A 17,786-nucleotide genomic window follows, 5' to 3' on the forward strand; every position below is an offset into this window, starting at 1 on the left:
GTGATCGGCTTTGGCTAAAAAGGAAAAGGCATTACCATGTGCATGTATAGGGAAACAGCATGGTACTAAAACACGTAGGGTTTAATATCAGATGTCTGTGAGGGGCTCTCGAAACATATTCCCAAGAAACAAGGGGAAGGACCACCGTGCTCACTGAAAGAACCTTGTATCTGCTCATTTCCACGAAGGTACACCGTGGGCGTCAACACTGTGACATCACTGTTCTTAATTACCTATTCCTCTTGGACAAACAGGGTATGATTGTCTTTCTTTCTTCAAAAATCCTACGTTAACGATTAGAACACATCACTCAGAGAACAAAATAAGCAAAAAGTGTTGGCAGTGTGGGTGAAGAATATATATTAACTACAACTCACAATAGTGTGCACTATTTTGTCCCTGCTTGATCTTACCAGGACTAGTCAAGTAAAATTGTTTCCCCCACATTTATAATCTGCTTGCCTCGAGGGTTAATTAATAGACAGGTCAGCTGGTGACTCGTTTTCTTGATCTAGTTTAACCTTTATATCTACATCTTATTATCCCTCACTTGATTTACATCATTGCTTTCTCACTCAGAGGGTTGTCAGGGTACCTCGCTTCAGCTGTTGCTGTTCCCCCACTCAAACAACTAGAGAGTTTACAAACTACAATGGGTGCTGGGACTCTTGCTAAAAGTTCAGGATGAATGTTCTAGCAGGTAATACCTGTTTTTGAAAAAGTTTTTCAAGAAAATTTATACTTCTGATTTATGATATAGAAACCTTAGATACATTAAAAATGTAGAATTGCGTTTGAGATTTTAGATAAAAAACACTAAAGTTTCTGAAATCCTAATGTATTTTAAAACTCATCTTGATTGGAATAAAAGCAGTGGTCCTGGATCTTGTAGTTTGGATATTAAAATAGCCCAAGTATTGAGGGCTTAGTCCCCGGCTGGTGGTGGAAAAGTTGGTGTGCCATGGGGATGCTAACTTCATTAATAGGTTGACCCACTGGAGATGGCTATCAGGAGGTAGAGCCTCATTGGAGGGAGGAAGTCCCTGGGGGTATGTTTCTGAGAGCATTTCTTATCCCAGGACTCTTTAATGTCTTTTTCTCTCCACTTCCTGCCTTCTGTGAAGGCACTTTGCTCTACCACAGGTTCCCAGTCCTGATGCTCAGTGTCACCTGGGCCCACAAGTAATGGAGCCAATTACATCTGATCTAAAACCTCTGAAACTGTGGGCCAATACAAATCCTTGTTCCCTGAAGTTTTTTTCTGTTGCCATAGCAACAGAAGACTGACTGAGGCAACTCTCCTGGGGGTTCACAGCCAGCTTTTACATGTCAGCATTTTAAACTGTAAAGCACAGATTTCTATAGCAAAGAAATATCAATTTAAATCCGTAGACAATTACCTTACATACAGATTGATTGTGTGAATGAAATTAAGATGCGATCTTTAGAGGCTAGGGTGCATTTAATCCTCTCTTTTTAGCTGAATATATCTAGATGCTCTAAACCCTTGGAGTGTGGGTCCTTAAGAGGTCAGTCCACTTGGAGAATACACTGAGTTTACGGTACAGATAAGCAAAACCCGGAGCAGCCAGCAGGGCTAATTACCTACAGGGCACCTGCTGGATTCACTCCCCAAAGGCCCTGGCAATGCAGCCCTTTATGACTGGTGTCTCTGCTGAGCTTGCATTCAGTGCGATGGAGAACATTTCCTATTAGACAAATCCTGATGGTTGCTTTTCTATTAGCAAACTGGAAGTAATCAGGAAAATATAATTCTGGATGATCGCCACCTCTTGCCGGTTCAATCATATTTTTCAGGGGACTTCTCTATGCAGATGCTGTGGCCATGAGGGACCACCAGGGGCATCCGGATCAATACAGAATCCTTGTGTTTGCCTGCAGATAGCTTGCATATTAAACCGATAACAACCTTTACTTTTCTCCTGCAAATCTAAAGCTCCCCCCTTTACCGAATTAATCATTTTGCTTCATTATTTAGCAAAATACTAGATGAGCGGCGACTCCATAAACTTTAGGAACTCATTTATTATGTTGGCCCGACCAGAACTTACATTTATTTACACAACGCACCCATAAAACCTAGCTTTCATTAGTGCTGGAGGAACTGCCCTGCTCTCCTCGCTGGGGAAGGTGAAGCTGGAGAAGATAATTAGCCCTGAAACAATACGGAGGCTTGCTGGGCAAGCAGCAGTGTGAAAACAGTTACTCCTCACAAAAGAGGGGAAATTAGCTTGCTGGATAAAAAAGGAGGTGTCAGATTGAAGACTGAAAGGCCTGCCAACAGAAGTAGATAGCTCTATGCATCATTAATGAAATTTTTTAGCGCTTAAACGCCACAGCTGTCCACATTTAAATGCATGTATATGCCATGTGTTTCCAAAGATTAATATGCATGCTAAAATATTTCTTCCCCCCTTAAACTTCTAGATGTTGTCTCTGTCTATTTCCTTTCCCCTACTTTCTTTCCAAGCATCAAACTGCGCCGGCATTCTCGGCATCGCGCCCTCATCGCCACACAACCAGGGGATGGGCAGCGAACTCATTATATTTTAACAAACACATTATTTTACATTCATAATACCGATATTTTAGTAAACAGAAAGTTTGTTTTGATTTTTCTGCTTCACAGAGTGAAGACTTATGATGTGTGCTTCCTTTCAAAACTTCCTCCCGGAGCATCAATGCTCCCTGAAGCAGCCCCATTTTGGCAGAAATTCAGTTCTGTGCAGTGCCAAAAGAAATAGAATAAACAAACACTGCTCCACGCAGCTGGCGAGATAATTTACATATTACTGCACACCAAACATGAAGACCTGAATATGGATTAGAGCGACGGTGATGACACAAATGTCATATAGATAAAGAGAAACAAAATCCAACACATCGCTGTTTATTTTGCCACTGCTACTGTATGAGTGCTGCTAAGGAAAAAAAAAAAAAGAATGGGGGAATTGCATTTGGAAAATTGGCCCCCTTTCTGTATTTGAAGTGGGTTCTTTCTAACTGTATCACCAGAAACGAAGGAATCAGAAAGGCATGAGTTGGACCTCTCCTATCCCCTGGGTGCGCTTTGTTGGCTAAAACAGTTTTAATGTCTTCAGTTTGGATTAGGTGGATTAGTGATCTTACAAAAATGTCTTTTAAAATGCAAGCTACCTGAATTCTCATCTAGCCCTTTCTCCAGCCCTGATTATTTCCGCCTAACACTGAGCTCTTTAATTGGGTTGAGGTCCCTGGTAGGGGGTGATGCAGGAAGCAAAGGTCCAGCAAAGATGCTTCTGGAAGCACCATGCAGCGGGCAAGATCTGCCTAGCATCCTTAGCTGATATGTTCTGGTCCTCGTTTCTGCACATGAAGCTTGCTGCTTCTATTTGACTCTTTTTGATCTCAGCAAGATGGGTGTCCTAGGGAAGAGGAGGTTGCTCCCTGGATAGCACTGCTGCAACTCCTTTCCCCAGTTCCCATCTTTGGGAGGAACAAAAGCTGTAAGATGATCCAACGGAAGTAATACAGACAAAGATGACAGAGAGGGGATGAGGGATAAAGAGAATATAAGATATTTTGTGCTCTCCCACATTAAAATGTCTTTATCCTGAATTGAACAGGATTGACTTACATACAAAAATGCTTTCAAAATGGATTGTTTTAGTAGCTTGTAGACCTCTAACACCCAGGGGCAACTGTCATAGCTATGACATGTCTTGCTCAAGGCTAAAAGAAAAGTGAGAAATAGGCCCACAGATGCATCTAATCAGATAAATATCATCAGACTTTATTGTAGAACGGTCTTTAAAATACAGGACAAGGGAGTTGGAAATACTTCACCAAGTGAATCAAAGAGCCCTTCCTTTTAGTAACGACTGAAAAATTCCTTTGACTAGGCCAATGAAAACCCCTTTATTTCCATAATTCCAAACTCAAAAACTGGAGCTCCACCACAGCATGGAAAGCAAGTGAAATCCTGTCATGACTGTCTGTTGAACGGCTGATCCTCAAGGCAGACGTGAATTCAGAGGGGGGACACTAGGAAGCCATTTCATCATGAGGCCTCTGGTCTCTGACAGTGATGGGTGCAGAACTCAATGGTTCTTGGGAGGTGAGCCTTAGTCGATGGGAGGGACTCCTTGGTGATACACCCTTGGGGGCTAGGTCTCTGGCCCTCCCCTGTTCTTTCTCTATCCTGGCTAACATGAGGCAAGCAGTTTCGCCCTAACACACTCTTCTGTCACTAGGTCTTTGCTTTGCTGAAAACCCAGAAACAATGAAGTTGACTAAACATGAGCCACACCTCTGAAACCATGATCCAAATTAATCTTTTCCTCCTTTGATTCTCTCAGTGTTTCGTCAGAGCCACAAAACAAAACCTGACTAATACAGATGTGCAAAAGAGATTTCTGGCTTCAAAGGCCATTAACCGCTCTTGTGGAAATTTATGAAAACCCCATCTTAAAACTTTAAAAGAAAGTGCAGACAATGATATCTTTGGTTTAATCCCACGTAGCCCTTCCAAACCGAGCCTCCTAAAATAAATCCTTGCATTGTGTTGCTTCATTCATGAAACCAAGCCACCCTTATTCACATACCTGGAAACACACACAATCAACTTTCAGTGGATAATGCTGTGGGACAATGGTTCGACCCTGTAAACATTTGTTTCTTGTACTTGTTTAATAAAATGTCGATTGGTCAGTAGCCAGGCAGGAAGTATAGATGGGACAACCATGCAGGAAGTAGAGGCGGGGCAATGAGAACAGGAGAATTCTGGGAAGAGGATTCTGCATTCTTCAGTTGTGACCCAGGCACAGAAGAAACAAGATGTGACTGCCTCACCAAATAAGGTACCAAGCTACGTCACTAAGATAGATAAGGATAATGGGCTAAGTTATAAGAGTTAATAAGAAGCCTGAGTTACTAGACCAATCAGTTTATAACTACTGTAGACCTCTGTGGGATTTCTTTGGGACTTAATGACTGTGGGAACCGGACAGGACAGAAATCTTGGACAACAGGAAAATTTTTACTCTACATTATTGTGGTTTTTAGGGTTTCCCATAATCTAATTGCATATAATGACACTCAATCTGCAGCATTCCTGTGGACCTGATATTTACTACAACAATTGCTGCCTTCACAGTCCCTGCTCCTTGTGACACGTTCACAGTCCCTGCTCTTTGTGACACGTTCACAGTCCCTGCTCCTTGTGGCACGTTCACAGTCCCTGCTCTTTGTGGCACACTCCACCTTTGCTCTTAGTAGACACTCATCAGCATTTTGAAGTGAAGGAATGGATGGATGGGTGTGGCTCCTATTTTCTTCTTCTAAAAATGTCAAAATTCTGTCATACATTCTTGTAAGAATACTTTCAAAATCACTGAGTCCTCAGAGGTTTCTCTCTCCTTTGCTTCTTACATCAAAGGTAGAGTTATATACCCGATCAGTCGCTTATTTCTTTAAGAAACACGCGTTGACCTAACAGTGTGCTGCCCAGACACTAAACATGCAGGAAGCATCTCACGGTCCTGTAGTTACTTTTGTAACAGATGCTGCCATTTCCATCCCAAACACAATTTGGAGCAATTATTGTCTCATCTGTGTCAATATTGTCTTACTGTCAGTGTATATGGCTTGGAAGTTCATTGAGAGTGGTGCTGTGCTTTTCTGCAGGCAAGAATCCCAGAGTTGGAACCATACAGCAGGCACGCACAGGGTATTTCTTCATTATTGGTCCTTTCATTCCCTTCTAACCCATAACCCAGTGGAATCAACAAAAGCTATGCATGCAAATGGATTAAATATTCAGAATACAATGTGTATTTGCAAGACAACAATAATAAACTGGCAACATTATGGCTATGGAAAGAATATGTTTTATGTGTTCTAAAATAGCTTTAGCGTTGGCATCTTGAGCCTATGGGCTGATATCTATAATGTTTTATGTACTTCCTTTTATACACAAAAGTTGCCTTTTCAATTTTGATATCTTAATTCCAATCTCCCATGACTTAAACATAATATTCTTATTTGACATTCAGTAAACTCAGTCATAAATGTGTTTAAAAATTGTAAACATAATTCAGGGGAAGCAACAGACCTAACTATTAGACCTAAATGGAAAACAAAGTTGGAGTGGGTCTGATCTTCCTGCAGCAAGAGGAGACAATTATTTGACACTCTTGGCATTTCCACTTAAATGTTTTCTCTCAAATCAGAATGCAAATGTGACTTCATGATCAACAGATTGGCACTAATGCTCCCTGACTGTTATTTCTAGACCAGTGCTTCATGTCCCTTTTCTAGTCATAACATGGAGAAAATGCTAACACAGACTCGCTTTTGGGGCAGGAAACAAGAAAGTGATTGGCTACTGCAGAAGTCTGTGTTCTCTGGAGGATGCTTGCCCTAATAAAGTCTTTAATATCTTAGTTCATGGCTAGCCAACTCAAAACACAAGACAAGAGTTCTGCACAAAGAAATAAGAGGCTTCTTTGGTTGGTTAAAACATGAATATCTCAGAAGGTGAAGAGGTAATCCAATAAGAACTAAGTGGCAGATTGGGAAAAAAAATGAAAATAAGTAATACCCTAAGGCAAGTATTACTAAGTTTTAGACAACTCCAGTCATTTATACCATGAACATACATTGAAAAAATATGTTTATATATTCAACAAATTCATTGATCACCTGGTATAAAGTACAAAAATATATGGTTTGCAGCTAGTGGGTCAGATTATAATCTACGATATAATCTATGATATAACAGATTATAATCTATGATATATATATAACTTAATCTCAGAGATTCAGTTTATTCTCAGAGGTGAGGAAAATATTTCTGAAAAATAAAATTTTAGTCAATTTTGAGAGAATTCTAAGAGTTTTCTGGGAGGGAGCCAAGGGCTGGATGGATCCTGAAGGCAGAAGAAACAGGCTTGGTGGTAAGAGGAAGAAGTCTGCCTTTGACGGGTTTGGCAGCAAACAGAGGGTCTGGCCTCTAGGGAGAGCAGAGACCTCTATAAACCCAGACAAACATAAAGGGGGCTTAAAAATAATACTTTAAAAAGACTCCATAGGCTTTAGAGTGGAGAGGAGATATTAGAAGATACGAGAAAGGCCGTGGCAGAGGGACTTCGAAGAACACGTACAGCTCACGTATGCCGAAGGCTGGCTTTGCAAACCAGTCATAGCTCACATAGCCTATGCAAACTAGTCATTGGCCAAAGACTCTGTCAGCCTGGACTAAGATGGCATTAGTGCCTAGAGGAAAGGACCCTTTATACAATAAAATCCACTAGCCAAGATGATGAACTGGATGCAAGGGACAGACCGGCTGAAGAGCGAAGGAGACCTTGTTCTTTGCCTTGACACGACTGAAGAGCTGACACAGTTTCCTTGCAGTCCACACGGCTGCAGAAGATCAGTTTGTCGGGAAAGATTAAGACTTTTCTTTTGAACAGAGTTTGAAGTGCCTTGGGGAGCTCTCCGGAGAGCTGCAGTCCTGACTTTGTGTGTCTGGAGTTCCTGGAGCTAGGGGTGGAGTGTGATTGCCTAGAGAGAGGAAGAAGACACAAAGAGCAACTGGACTTGAAAGCAGAACAGAGCAGGGTGAAGAGAGAAAGGAGGAAGATCAATGTGGACCAGAGATTCCGAGGGAAACTGGGGGGTGAAGGGGCTAGGCAGGGAACTTTAGAAAAACTATTCTTTTATAAGATGATGTATTATAATACAAGAATTCCTCTAAATCTAGAAAACTATAGGGAAGAAATAAAATATAAAATATTTGACATAAGCCCAGGAAACATCGAACTTAAACCGGGACACATTGATCACATTAAAATCAGAACTGTGACACACGAGCGAGGCATGACAGCATTATACACACATCTTGCTCTGCACTGTATCAAACGTTCTAGGCTGCAAAATATTTATGAATAATGTGAGTTTTAATCACTTTAGATATTCTTAAAACTCTACTAGAATCATATGCTTTTGGAGTGTCATATTACTTCCATGTTGGGGTCAGATTTATAGATGACATAAGGATATCATCATACGAATAGCTCAGATTATCTGTGGATAAATTTTAAAAAGATAAAGACTTTTGAGGAGACTGACAACATTACTCTTCATGTCTTTCCTGGCTAGTTAGGTTGAATGTTCATTACAGTTGACTATTTTATTTACTGATTTATAACTTGTTTGATTATATATATATATGTACATATATTATACACACATATATAATACAACACACACACACAGAGAACCACCAATAAACTAAAATTAAATTCCAGAAATAAAACTTAAACATTTTGGACTATTTTGTCTAGATAGATAGATAGATAGATAGATAGATAGATAGATAGATAGATAGATAGATGATAGATAGATAGATACACAGACAGACAGACATACAAAATAGTCCAAACTGTTTCTTCAGTTACAGTGGAGATCCAACAGTAGAGGCTTGGGAGGTTATGGCCTTTGGTTTTTAAGAATAATGGAATTACAACATATCCTTAATGAGGGGAATGACATATTCCAACACCATTTCAACCCTTTAGGTCAGACGCACTTGCGCTCAGTAGACTGGAGGAGAACATGGAGATAAGCATGCTAATATGGAATGGAATCTAGACGACCATTGGTGATTCTAATCTTCCTGTCTGAACTGAACAGGTGGACAAACTCAGAGACAATGGGGAAGCTCACAGGACACAGACACAGCACACGTAGAAACTTCAGTCAGCGATGGAGAATGCATCCAAAGCATCCGCGCCCTCATCAGTTATCACCACAGCACAGGGCTCCAGTGCAACCGTGGACTAGGGCTGCAAGTGATAAAAGATGTTTGAGGAAGATTCCTAAGAAATCCTGAAGATACGAGGAGAGACAAAAGCAAGAGCAGAGAGGACTTTAAAGCTCAGCACAAAAGACTTCCGGCTTGAGCTATGAGATTCAGCTCAGCTCCTGGCTAGATTAACATAAACCTCACATGGAGAGTTCACTAACTCAGTTTCTATTACCTGGTAACCATGTCCATCTTTCAACAACAACAACAAAATATATAAGGCATGCTTAGGGACCAGGGGTAACCTCTGGAGATAGAAGCATCAGAAATAGTCTCAATAGGACATGGATTTTAGAATCACCAGAAAGTCTGAAATAACTATGTATTAAATAAACAACGTATTAATGTGCTAAAGCCTCAAATGGAAAAGTCAATAGCATGCATATATGGGGAATGTAAGAAAAGACAGAACCACTAATAAAACAAAATCAAATGCTAGAAATAAAAACTTTAAAAATGCAAAATAAGTGAAGAAAATCCTTACTGGGTTCATAAATAGACTGGAGATAGCAAAAGGATCAGTGAGATTAGATAATAATAATTTTAAAATCCTAACCAAATCACCAAGAGAAAGTGATCATGTAGATAAGGAAAATGTGCAAAATAATCACAATGGGAAGTATTCCTTCACAACGAATAAAATCATATTATCTGAGGAAAAATGGCATGATCTAGAGATCACCATGGCCAAAAAAAAATGAGCCATACTCAAAGACAAACAGCACACAATCTCTCTCGTGTGTGCAATCTCGACCCCAAAAGGTCCAGTTCTGAAAATAAGCGGGGGTGTTTGGGAAGAGCAAAAAGAAGAACAGAGTAAGCAGGGGGACAAGAAAAGGCAATGATGCAATCGAGTTATATCATACAAATGTATGAAAATATCACAATAGACCCATCATTCTGTGCTACTGATAAATACTAATGAAAGAAAAAAAATTAAAAGTCCTCTGTGGAAAGAAACAGAAGAGGCTTCCTGCTTGGGTCCCTGTCATCTGTCGGCGTGCTTACTAAGCACAAATATTAACTCTGCTCTTCCAGGGAGTGTGCCACAGACAGACTCGTGAGGAAGGCTTGTGAATATGCTCACTGACTTTCTCCTCTCTGCCCACTGGTGTGTCAGGGGAAGCATTGCTGGCGCCTCTCATCTGCCTTCAGTCATGTCTAAGGCAGAGAGAGTCTTCTAAGCTGCTCAAACAGCTTCATAAACTCTTCAACGGAGAGCAGAGTTTCCACACGACAGACAGGTGAGTCTCAGGAGCCATTTTGAGCCATGGGAACCTCTCACCAACTGTGTGCTGATAAGACAGCTGAAGACCAAATGCTCCAGAAGCTTTGGATTTTCACTTATATCACTGTGGAAGAGCTGGGTGAAGCCATCGATGTGAGGCCACACATGGTGGCTGGAAGAGTTGTGGAGCCAAAGAGAGCTGGGTCGAGAGAAAGGTCTCAAAAGCCAGGCGCCCAGTTAACTGATAAAGCATTGCTGGCAGTAAGGAAGACAGGAAGAACATCCATGAGATGATTTTTTACAGTATGGGAACATCAAAGTGGTTTAAACCATGACTTGGACAACCAGGACTCCACAGATGAGGTCATCACCCAGAAATATACTGCGAATCGTCACAGCTGTGAAGAAAAACCCCGTGGAAGCAAGAGATGGCTAGTGCCTCATCCAGCCAAAGAGGTCAAAATGATCCTTTCGATCATTTTGGTGATGATTTGGAGATGGTTTGGGTGGTAATGACGATTATCGTCATGGAAGAGGCTTCAGCGGTCATGGTGGCTTTGGTGGCAGCTGTGGTGGTTGTGGTAGGTTTGGTGGTAGTGGGGATGCCTATAATGGATTCAGTGATGACAGAAGCAGTTGTGGAGGTGGTGGGAGCTAGAATTGTTTGGGCAACTACAACACTCAGTCTTCAAATTTTGGACCTACAAAGGGAGGGGACGTTGGAGGCAGGCGTTCCGGCCCTTCTGGTCTTAGAGGCCAAGGTTTGCTAAACCACAAGAGTAACGTGCCGATGGTGGTTCTAGCAGCTGTAACGACGGCACTGGCAGAAGGCTTTAATGACTGCCAGGGAAAGTCTTTCCTGTCTCCCAAATGAAGACACGGAGGTGTATAAAGAAAAGTAATTAGCCACAGAGACACAACTAATGGCCAAGCTCTTAATCAGGGCGTTTGTTTGCGATGCTCACGTGACACCACCCCCTTCACTTGAGAAATTCACTCTTCTACTGAAAATTCCTCAGATTAATATCTTATATTTAACATTCAATTATAATTTAAATTTTCTTTCTTTCTTTCCTTTTCCTATTCTTGCTCCTCTTCTTCTATTCTTCTCTTCCTGCTCCTCCCTCCCTCCCTCCTCACCACCTCTCTCTGATCGTAAGGAGAAACAGGAGAGGGGGTATATAGATAGCTATATGATGCAATGTCATATCTTTGGAGAGAAGAGTGGGAGATTTGTAAAATGAAACTATCAGGTATTGCTATTGAAAGAACTTTTTGATATTGGGAGCTTGACTAGAAATATTCTAGAGAAGGAAGCTGGTTTTGACATGTATAAGAATTTTTTTAACAACCATCTCTCTTGTAAGTAATTAGTACAAGTAATTACATAATTACTTGATTATGTAGCAGCGGTAAAAATTTTACAGGAGGTTTCTCACTTAAACTCTAGCCTTATAAAAATAATTGCCACAAGTCAAATTTATTTTCTAAATGCAGTAATTCTTTCTGCATTTCATTTTTGTTCATGGGGGGTGGAGTCTAAGTCTATTTTTGTTTAAAGACCAGAGCCCGAGAAATGTGTTATTAATATGCCACTATGTTTAGATATCGATTTAAACACCTAGGATGACTCTTCAGGCTACAGTGTGAGAAACACCTAGATAGGACATGAAATTATAGTCTGAGATTACCTTCTAAAGAATGGCTTCAGTCAGAAAGTTGTAAAACCATTAGTTAGATCAGGGTGAGGATACTATTACTTAAGTCAAATACAACAACAGAAAACTAAAGGTTCTTAGTTTTCAAAATGTACCACCAATAGCAATATGGAGAAAGTGAGAAGGTACCCAGAGAGAAAGAAAGAAAAGGGGGGGAAGGGGAGGCTTTATATAACGCCCCCTTGTTGCACAGCCTGAGCAAGGCGGCGTGTCAGGTCCCTTCCCTTTTATCCCATTCTCTCTTTTTCTTTTTTGAAAGTGAGCTGGCTCACCATTGCAATTTTTCTCAAGTCCTTAGAACTCTAATTAAAATGTGGTAATTGGTTATGTTACCTCAATTACCATGATGCATGGACATTGATGCAATGTGACACCAGCTGAATCCCTTGGGTGTTTTACCCTGGGGCCATCCCATTTATTGTGGCCTTATTATTTTCAATTATGTGGCTAGATGTGGTGTATACTTTCAAGGCCATTAAATGTGTATGGTTTTTCCGGACACAAAGTTCTGTTCTCAGGAGAGCTCTTCAGGATCAGAGCAGAAGGAGGAAAAATGGGTGTGGGGATAAAACCTCAGACCCTCAATGCACCGAGAATTCAAAGGTACACTTGCTTTAAACAAGGCATTTCAAAGGAATCTAGCTTCATTCTGCGTTTAAAAAGCGGGAATGATTAATGTTACCAGACAATGACTGTGCCTAATAAAACAGAGGCCTCATAAGAAATTAAGACTGATGGGAAAACAGATACAAAAGATGAATTTCTTCACTCTTTCCAATACTTTTACTTTTTTGTTTATTTTCAGACAAGATCTCACCAAGTAGCACGCTAGCCTGGAGTGCACTATATAGCTCGGACTACAGTTCTCCCATCTTCGCCTCTGGAATGCTGGGATGATAGACCTGTGCTACCATGACAAGTCTCTCTCTCTCTCTCTCTCTCTCTCTCTCTCTCTCTCTCTCTCTCTCTCTCTCTCTCTCATATTTAGTTGATTTTAGTTTCTGAGACTTCATTTCACAAATACATTGTATCTACATCATTTTCTTCCCTTCTTCTCCCTCCTTCCTGCATCTCCTGTGTCGCCCCCCCCCCCCCCCCCCGCCCTAATTCATCGCCTCTCCTATAGACAAAGTTGTTTTGCACTGTAGATAATGCTTTGGGCCTCTTAGCAAGGATAGGCAAAGCTGTATTGAATGTCTTTCAGATGCATATTTGAAGAGATCTGTCCTCAGAGTGTACATGACAATAGGAGTAGTAACTCTTGACAGAATCAAGTGTTTCCCAGAGGGAACCCTACTGACATTTGAGGGAAGATCTGCCTGCCTATGGGGTTGCTTACTCGGTCTGTGCTGTGTCATTCAAGGCCACTTTATCCTCAATGGTCACAAACAAGTCCCAAATATTCGCCTCAAAAAGCTTGGAGTTCGTCTGGAAGTGAGGAGTGAGCACGCGGATGCAGTGTACTGTTGAACCGGTCTTAAACGATACCTGGGTCTTCTCCAGCTCTCCTTTCTGAAATTACAGCCCCAGATATCTCAAAGTTGGAGACAAATTCTGGCTTTGTTTCTATCTTTATTGACCCGCTATCTCCAAATAGGTGTCATACTGGATCAGGCAACTGAGGAGGAGGTTGTTCACAAAGATCTAAGCAAGGAGCAAGACTATGGTAGAAACTTTAAGCGCGTTACTCTGTATTTCTCTGAAGACTGTCTGAGGACATTTCTATACAGTGTCTCTACACTAGAATCCTACGCTAGACAAAGAGCGCACTTTTCGTTAAGTGAACGTGATTACACTATTCTAGGGAGCCTTGGCTGTGCTTTGTATAATATAAATTCTTTTCAAAAAACTTTTTGTGATTCAGAAGAGAGTTTTGATGTATGTCCTGTATACACTTAAAAATAATGTCATCTTTGTTGCTATTGGATGACAGGCTTACCCATTTTTGTTGTATATATAAGATTATCACCATGCTTTGATATGCAAATAGTGCACTGAATAAAATTAGCATATCCATAATCTCAGAGCCTCTTTTGTGCATGTGTGTGGTAAGAATGCCTAAAGCCTCCTCTCTTAACACATTTCTTGTTTGCAAGGCAATATCGTTAACTATATTTTTGCTTTTATATATTATATCTCTAGATTATTCAGTCTGCCATAATTGAAGCTTTGTGTTCTTTGATGGACCTCTTTCCACTGTCCCTGTATCCTGCCCCTGCAATCACCAGTCCACTGTCTCTTTAGATTTGTTTGTTCTGTTGCTACTTTTAAGATTCCACATACGAATACTATTGTCCAGCATTTTTCTTCTGGTGTCCACTTATTTAATGCCATATGATGTCCTCTAGGTTACTCTATGCTGTGGCAAATGTCTGAATCTCCATATAAAGGATGACTATACACATTACAATTGCTTTTTTATTCATCCACCAGTCATGATCTCCGTGTCCATGTCTTAGCTCTGGGGGATAATGTTGTGAAGAATGCAGGGATACAGGTACCTTAGTGAGGAGATGGCACATACCCAGAACAGAGGCTGTGGGGTTGTACAGTAATTCTATTTTCAAACCCTTCAAGAACTTCCATATCATTTCCCACAGTTGCAGCAATCAACTTCCCACAGGGACAAAGGGGATAGCTTTTGTCTGGACCTCTTTTCTTGCTGATAGGACTTGGCTGGAGTGTTTTAGATGTCAATTAGGTCACGTTGTTTCACGATAACATTCATGTCTTCTTATGTTCATACTTACTTTCTGGTCTATCAGTTGTTGAGGTGTGGTGTTGGAATTTCTGTACCATACTCTCTTTTCCTTGCCTCTATACAGAGACATAGTAGGTTTTAATTTACCCAATTTAACAATTATATTCTTTTAAGTAGTTTTCAGTCCATTTCATTCCCTGGGACTATTGATGCAGCCACATTAAATCTCATCCTGTCCTTAAAAGCCTTATTACGTCTGTTTCTTATTTTCTTTTTCTTCTTTAGACGGCGATATAAAAGAATGACCCTATTCATTTCCTTTTGTATCTTACTCTAGCTTTTTGCCTGGCTGTATTTTTCAGGTGTTGCAGCCACCCATACATACTTGATCTTATCACAGCCCCCCCTGAAAGGATGCTCCAGTACCTCACATAAAATGAAAAGAGTACAAAGCATTGTGGCATAGCTGCTTCCTGGCACTTGCGACTCTCCGTGTTGTAAATCCTACCATGCAATGCTATTATCTTGATTTAAACAGTCCATTAACACTTAAAGAGATTGAAACAATAGGAAAGCGTTTCTCATTTACTCACAGTGAGCAGCCCCATGTTCTTTCCTTTGTATATCTGGGTTTCTATTGGATATAAGTTCTGTTTGGTTGATGGCCTTCCCTTGACATCCTAGTAGAACAGGTACGCTGACGACAAACACTTCTGTTAGGGATATTTAGAAACTCTATTTCCTTTCCTACTGGAATGCCACCTGCTCTGTGAAGAAAGCTCCAGGTATTTTCTCACATTGCCCCTTCACCTCCATCTCCACCTTTCCCATCTCCTGAACCGCCCGTTTCTGAGAATAATCTGGGAGTCATTCTCCTTGAAAGGGTCTCCATTCTTCCTCCAACTACTCTGAAGGTACTGTCTCACCTCTGGGCTTTACCTGTTTGATCTTGTCTACATTAGCATGTTTTCTTGTTGTTACCATAAAACCTGACAAAAGCTACTTAGGTGGAAATGGTTTATTTTGGCTCATGGTTTGAGAGTACTGCCCATGACCACACAGAAGTAATGACCGTGGAAGCTTGAGGTGGATGATTGATCCCAATTGTGTTCAAAGTCAAGAAGCAGAGAGGACAGAGAACAAGCTAGCACTCGGGTTGCTTTATCCACCGCCCCCCTTTTTTTTTTTGACATCCAAGATACCAGCCTAGAGAATGGTGCCACCCACAGTGGGTAGGTCTTCCCGCCTCAGTTCACCTACCAAGATATTTTCCTCTAAGTACTCCCGGAGGCCGGGTGGTCCACTCTCCATCCCTCTGTCCTTTCCCGAGAGTGACTTTCAGTCTACTTTTATCACTAACATCCTTACTTGCTACCTTCATTGTTCCAAATCACCTCATCAGGAGAGACCTGGCTGTCATTTATATGACCTCTCTCCATTAGCTCACACTTCCAAGAAGCAACTTGCCTTTACTATAGAGATAGGTAAGACAGCCCAGAGGATTGGGAGATGGCTCAATGGATGAGAGAGTGTTCGCTGTGCAAGCAAGAGGACCAGAGTTCAGATCCCCAGCATACCCGTAACAGCGGGGTATGCCTATAACCCCAGTACTGTGAGGGATGGAAACTCTGGGGCTTGCTGGTTGACAACTTAGCTCCAGATTCTAGGAAACCTTTCTGTTCCACGAAAGTGACAGGGAAAGACTCATCCTTTTCTGTCCTCCCCATAGGAGTATGCTTACCTGCATACACACATGCACAAACCCTCACATATTCCACACATGGGCATTTGTGACCACATGCATGTGTGCATGTGCGTGTGCATGCACGTGTGCGCACGCACACTCGTGTGCACACAGACACTCACATGCAAACATCCATGCCCTACAGCTACTTTACAGAGCTCAGTCCAGCCTTCCTGATCATGATTCAAATAAAGCCTGGATCAGTTTTGTCTTTGCCAAGCCAGTTGAATGCCCTGAAAATGCCATAACTTTTCCTATTGCCAGTGGTGCTGAGCTAAGATTCTCTATCCTCACCACAAAAAAGATAAAAAAATAACAACCTTTTCTGCCTTTACAAACATTAGCAAGAAGAAGGGGAGGGGCAGGAGAGAGGGAGGAAAAGGGAGGGAGGGAGAAGAAAAGATGTTAGTTAAACAGTTTCACAACAAACAAATTATTTCAAGAACAGACACCCTGCTGGGCAGTGGTGGTGCACACTTTAATCCCAGCACTCCGAGGCAGAGGTAAGAGGATTTCTATGAGTTCGAGGCCAGCCTGGTCTACAGAGCAAGTTCCAGGACAGCCAGGACTGTCACACAGAGAAACCCTGTCTTAAAAAAAAAAAGAAAGAAAAGAAAAAAGAGAAATATGAAAAGAAAAAAGAAAGGACATCTAATTCTTGATTATTAGTAATAATCAATAATCAATATCTGATTATTGGTAATAATTTGGAAATCTTAAGAACTGTGACAGCTTCAGTTAAGATCAGTTGAACAGAACCATTGAGAGAAATCACCCCCTGAGACTCAGCACAGACACAAAAGCAAAGGGGGCAGGCAGATCTAATGATTCCATGCCTTTCTGCCCTGAGTCCCTGACCTAAAACACACAGAAAAGTCAATCCTAAAGCTTTGATAAGATGACAATTTGTATGTGTTTTCAATGACAATTCTTGTCCCTTTGGGTTCCCTTTTTTGCATTTTCCAAATATTTTGTAGGACTGGAATGAATATATATACATATATATGTACACATATACACACACATATATATATACATTCCAGTATATGTATGTGTATACACATATGCGTATGTATGTATGTATGTATGTGTATGTATGTATGTGTATTTTACTTATTTAAGTCACATGTAAAAAAAGTGGCCCTACAACTAGTAGACACTGATATCGAGGTCACTTCAGGGTTACCCTCTTTCCAGTGATGGTTTCTTCAGGGTTACCCTCTTTCCAGTGATGGTTTCTTCAGGGTTTCCCTCTTTCCAGGGACGGTTTCTTTCTCCTGAGAATGTGAAGGCTTCCAGAGCAAATGTGTATTCTATATTGTAATTAAAGCAGCTTCTACTCTTACATATTTCTTTCCCCCAGTAACTGCTGAAACCTGCACCCACAAGTCTGGCAAATGGTTAATGGAAATCATGTCCCGCTACTACCAACACTGCATTAAACTCTCGGAGGAAACTTGACAGTTCTCAGTAATCCGTCAGAAGACCCTAGAAGCAGGACTGCTGGGGACAGGTGTACAGATGGC

General features: G+C 41.1%; 1 protein-coding gene across 3 annotated transcripts in view; it reads right to left on the reverse strand.

The window, feature by feature from the left end:
- The window catches only part of Akap6 (A-kinase anchoring protein 6), a 387,996-nt gene that overhangs the window by 22,810 nt on the left and 347,400 nt on the right, over positions 1–17,786 (reverse strand). The window lies entirely within an intron of this gene.

The sequence above is a fragment of the Microtus ochrogaster genome, chromosome 1, assembly GCF_000317375.1.
Source record: "Microtus ochrogaster isolate Prairie Vole_2 chromosome 1, MicOch1.0, whole genome shotgun sequence".
Taxonomy (NCBI): Eukaryota; Metazoa; Chordata; class Mammalia; order Rodentia; family Cricetidae; genus Microtus; species Microtus ochrogaster.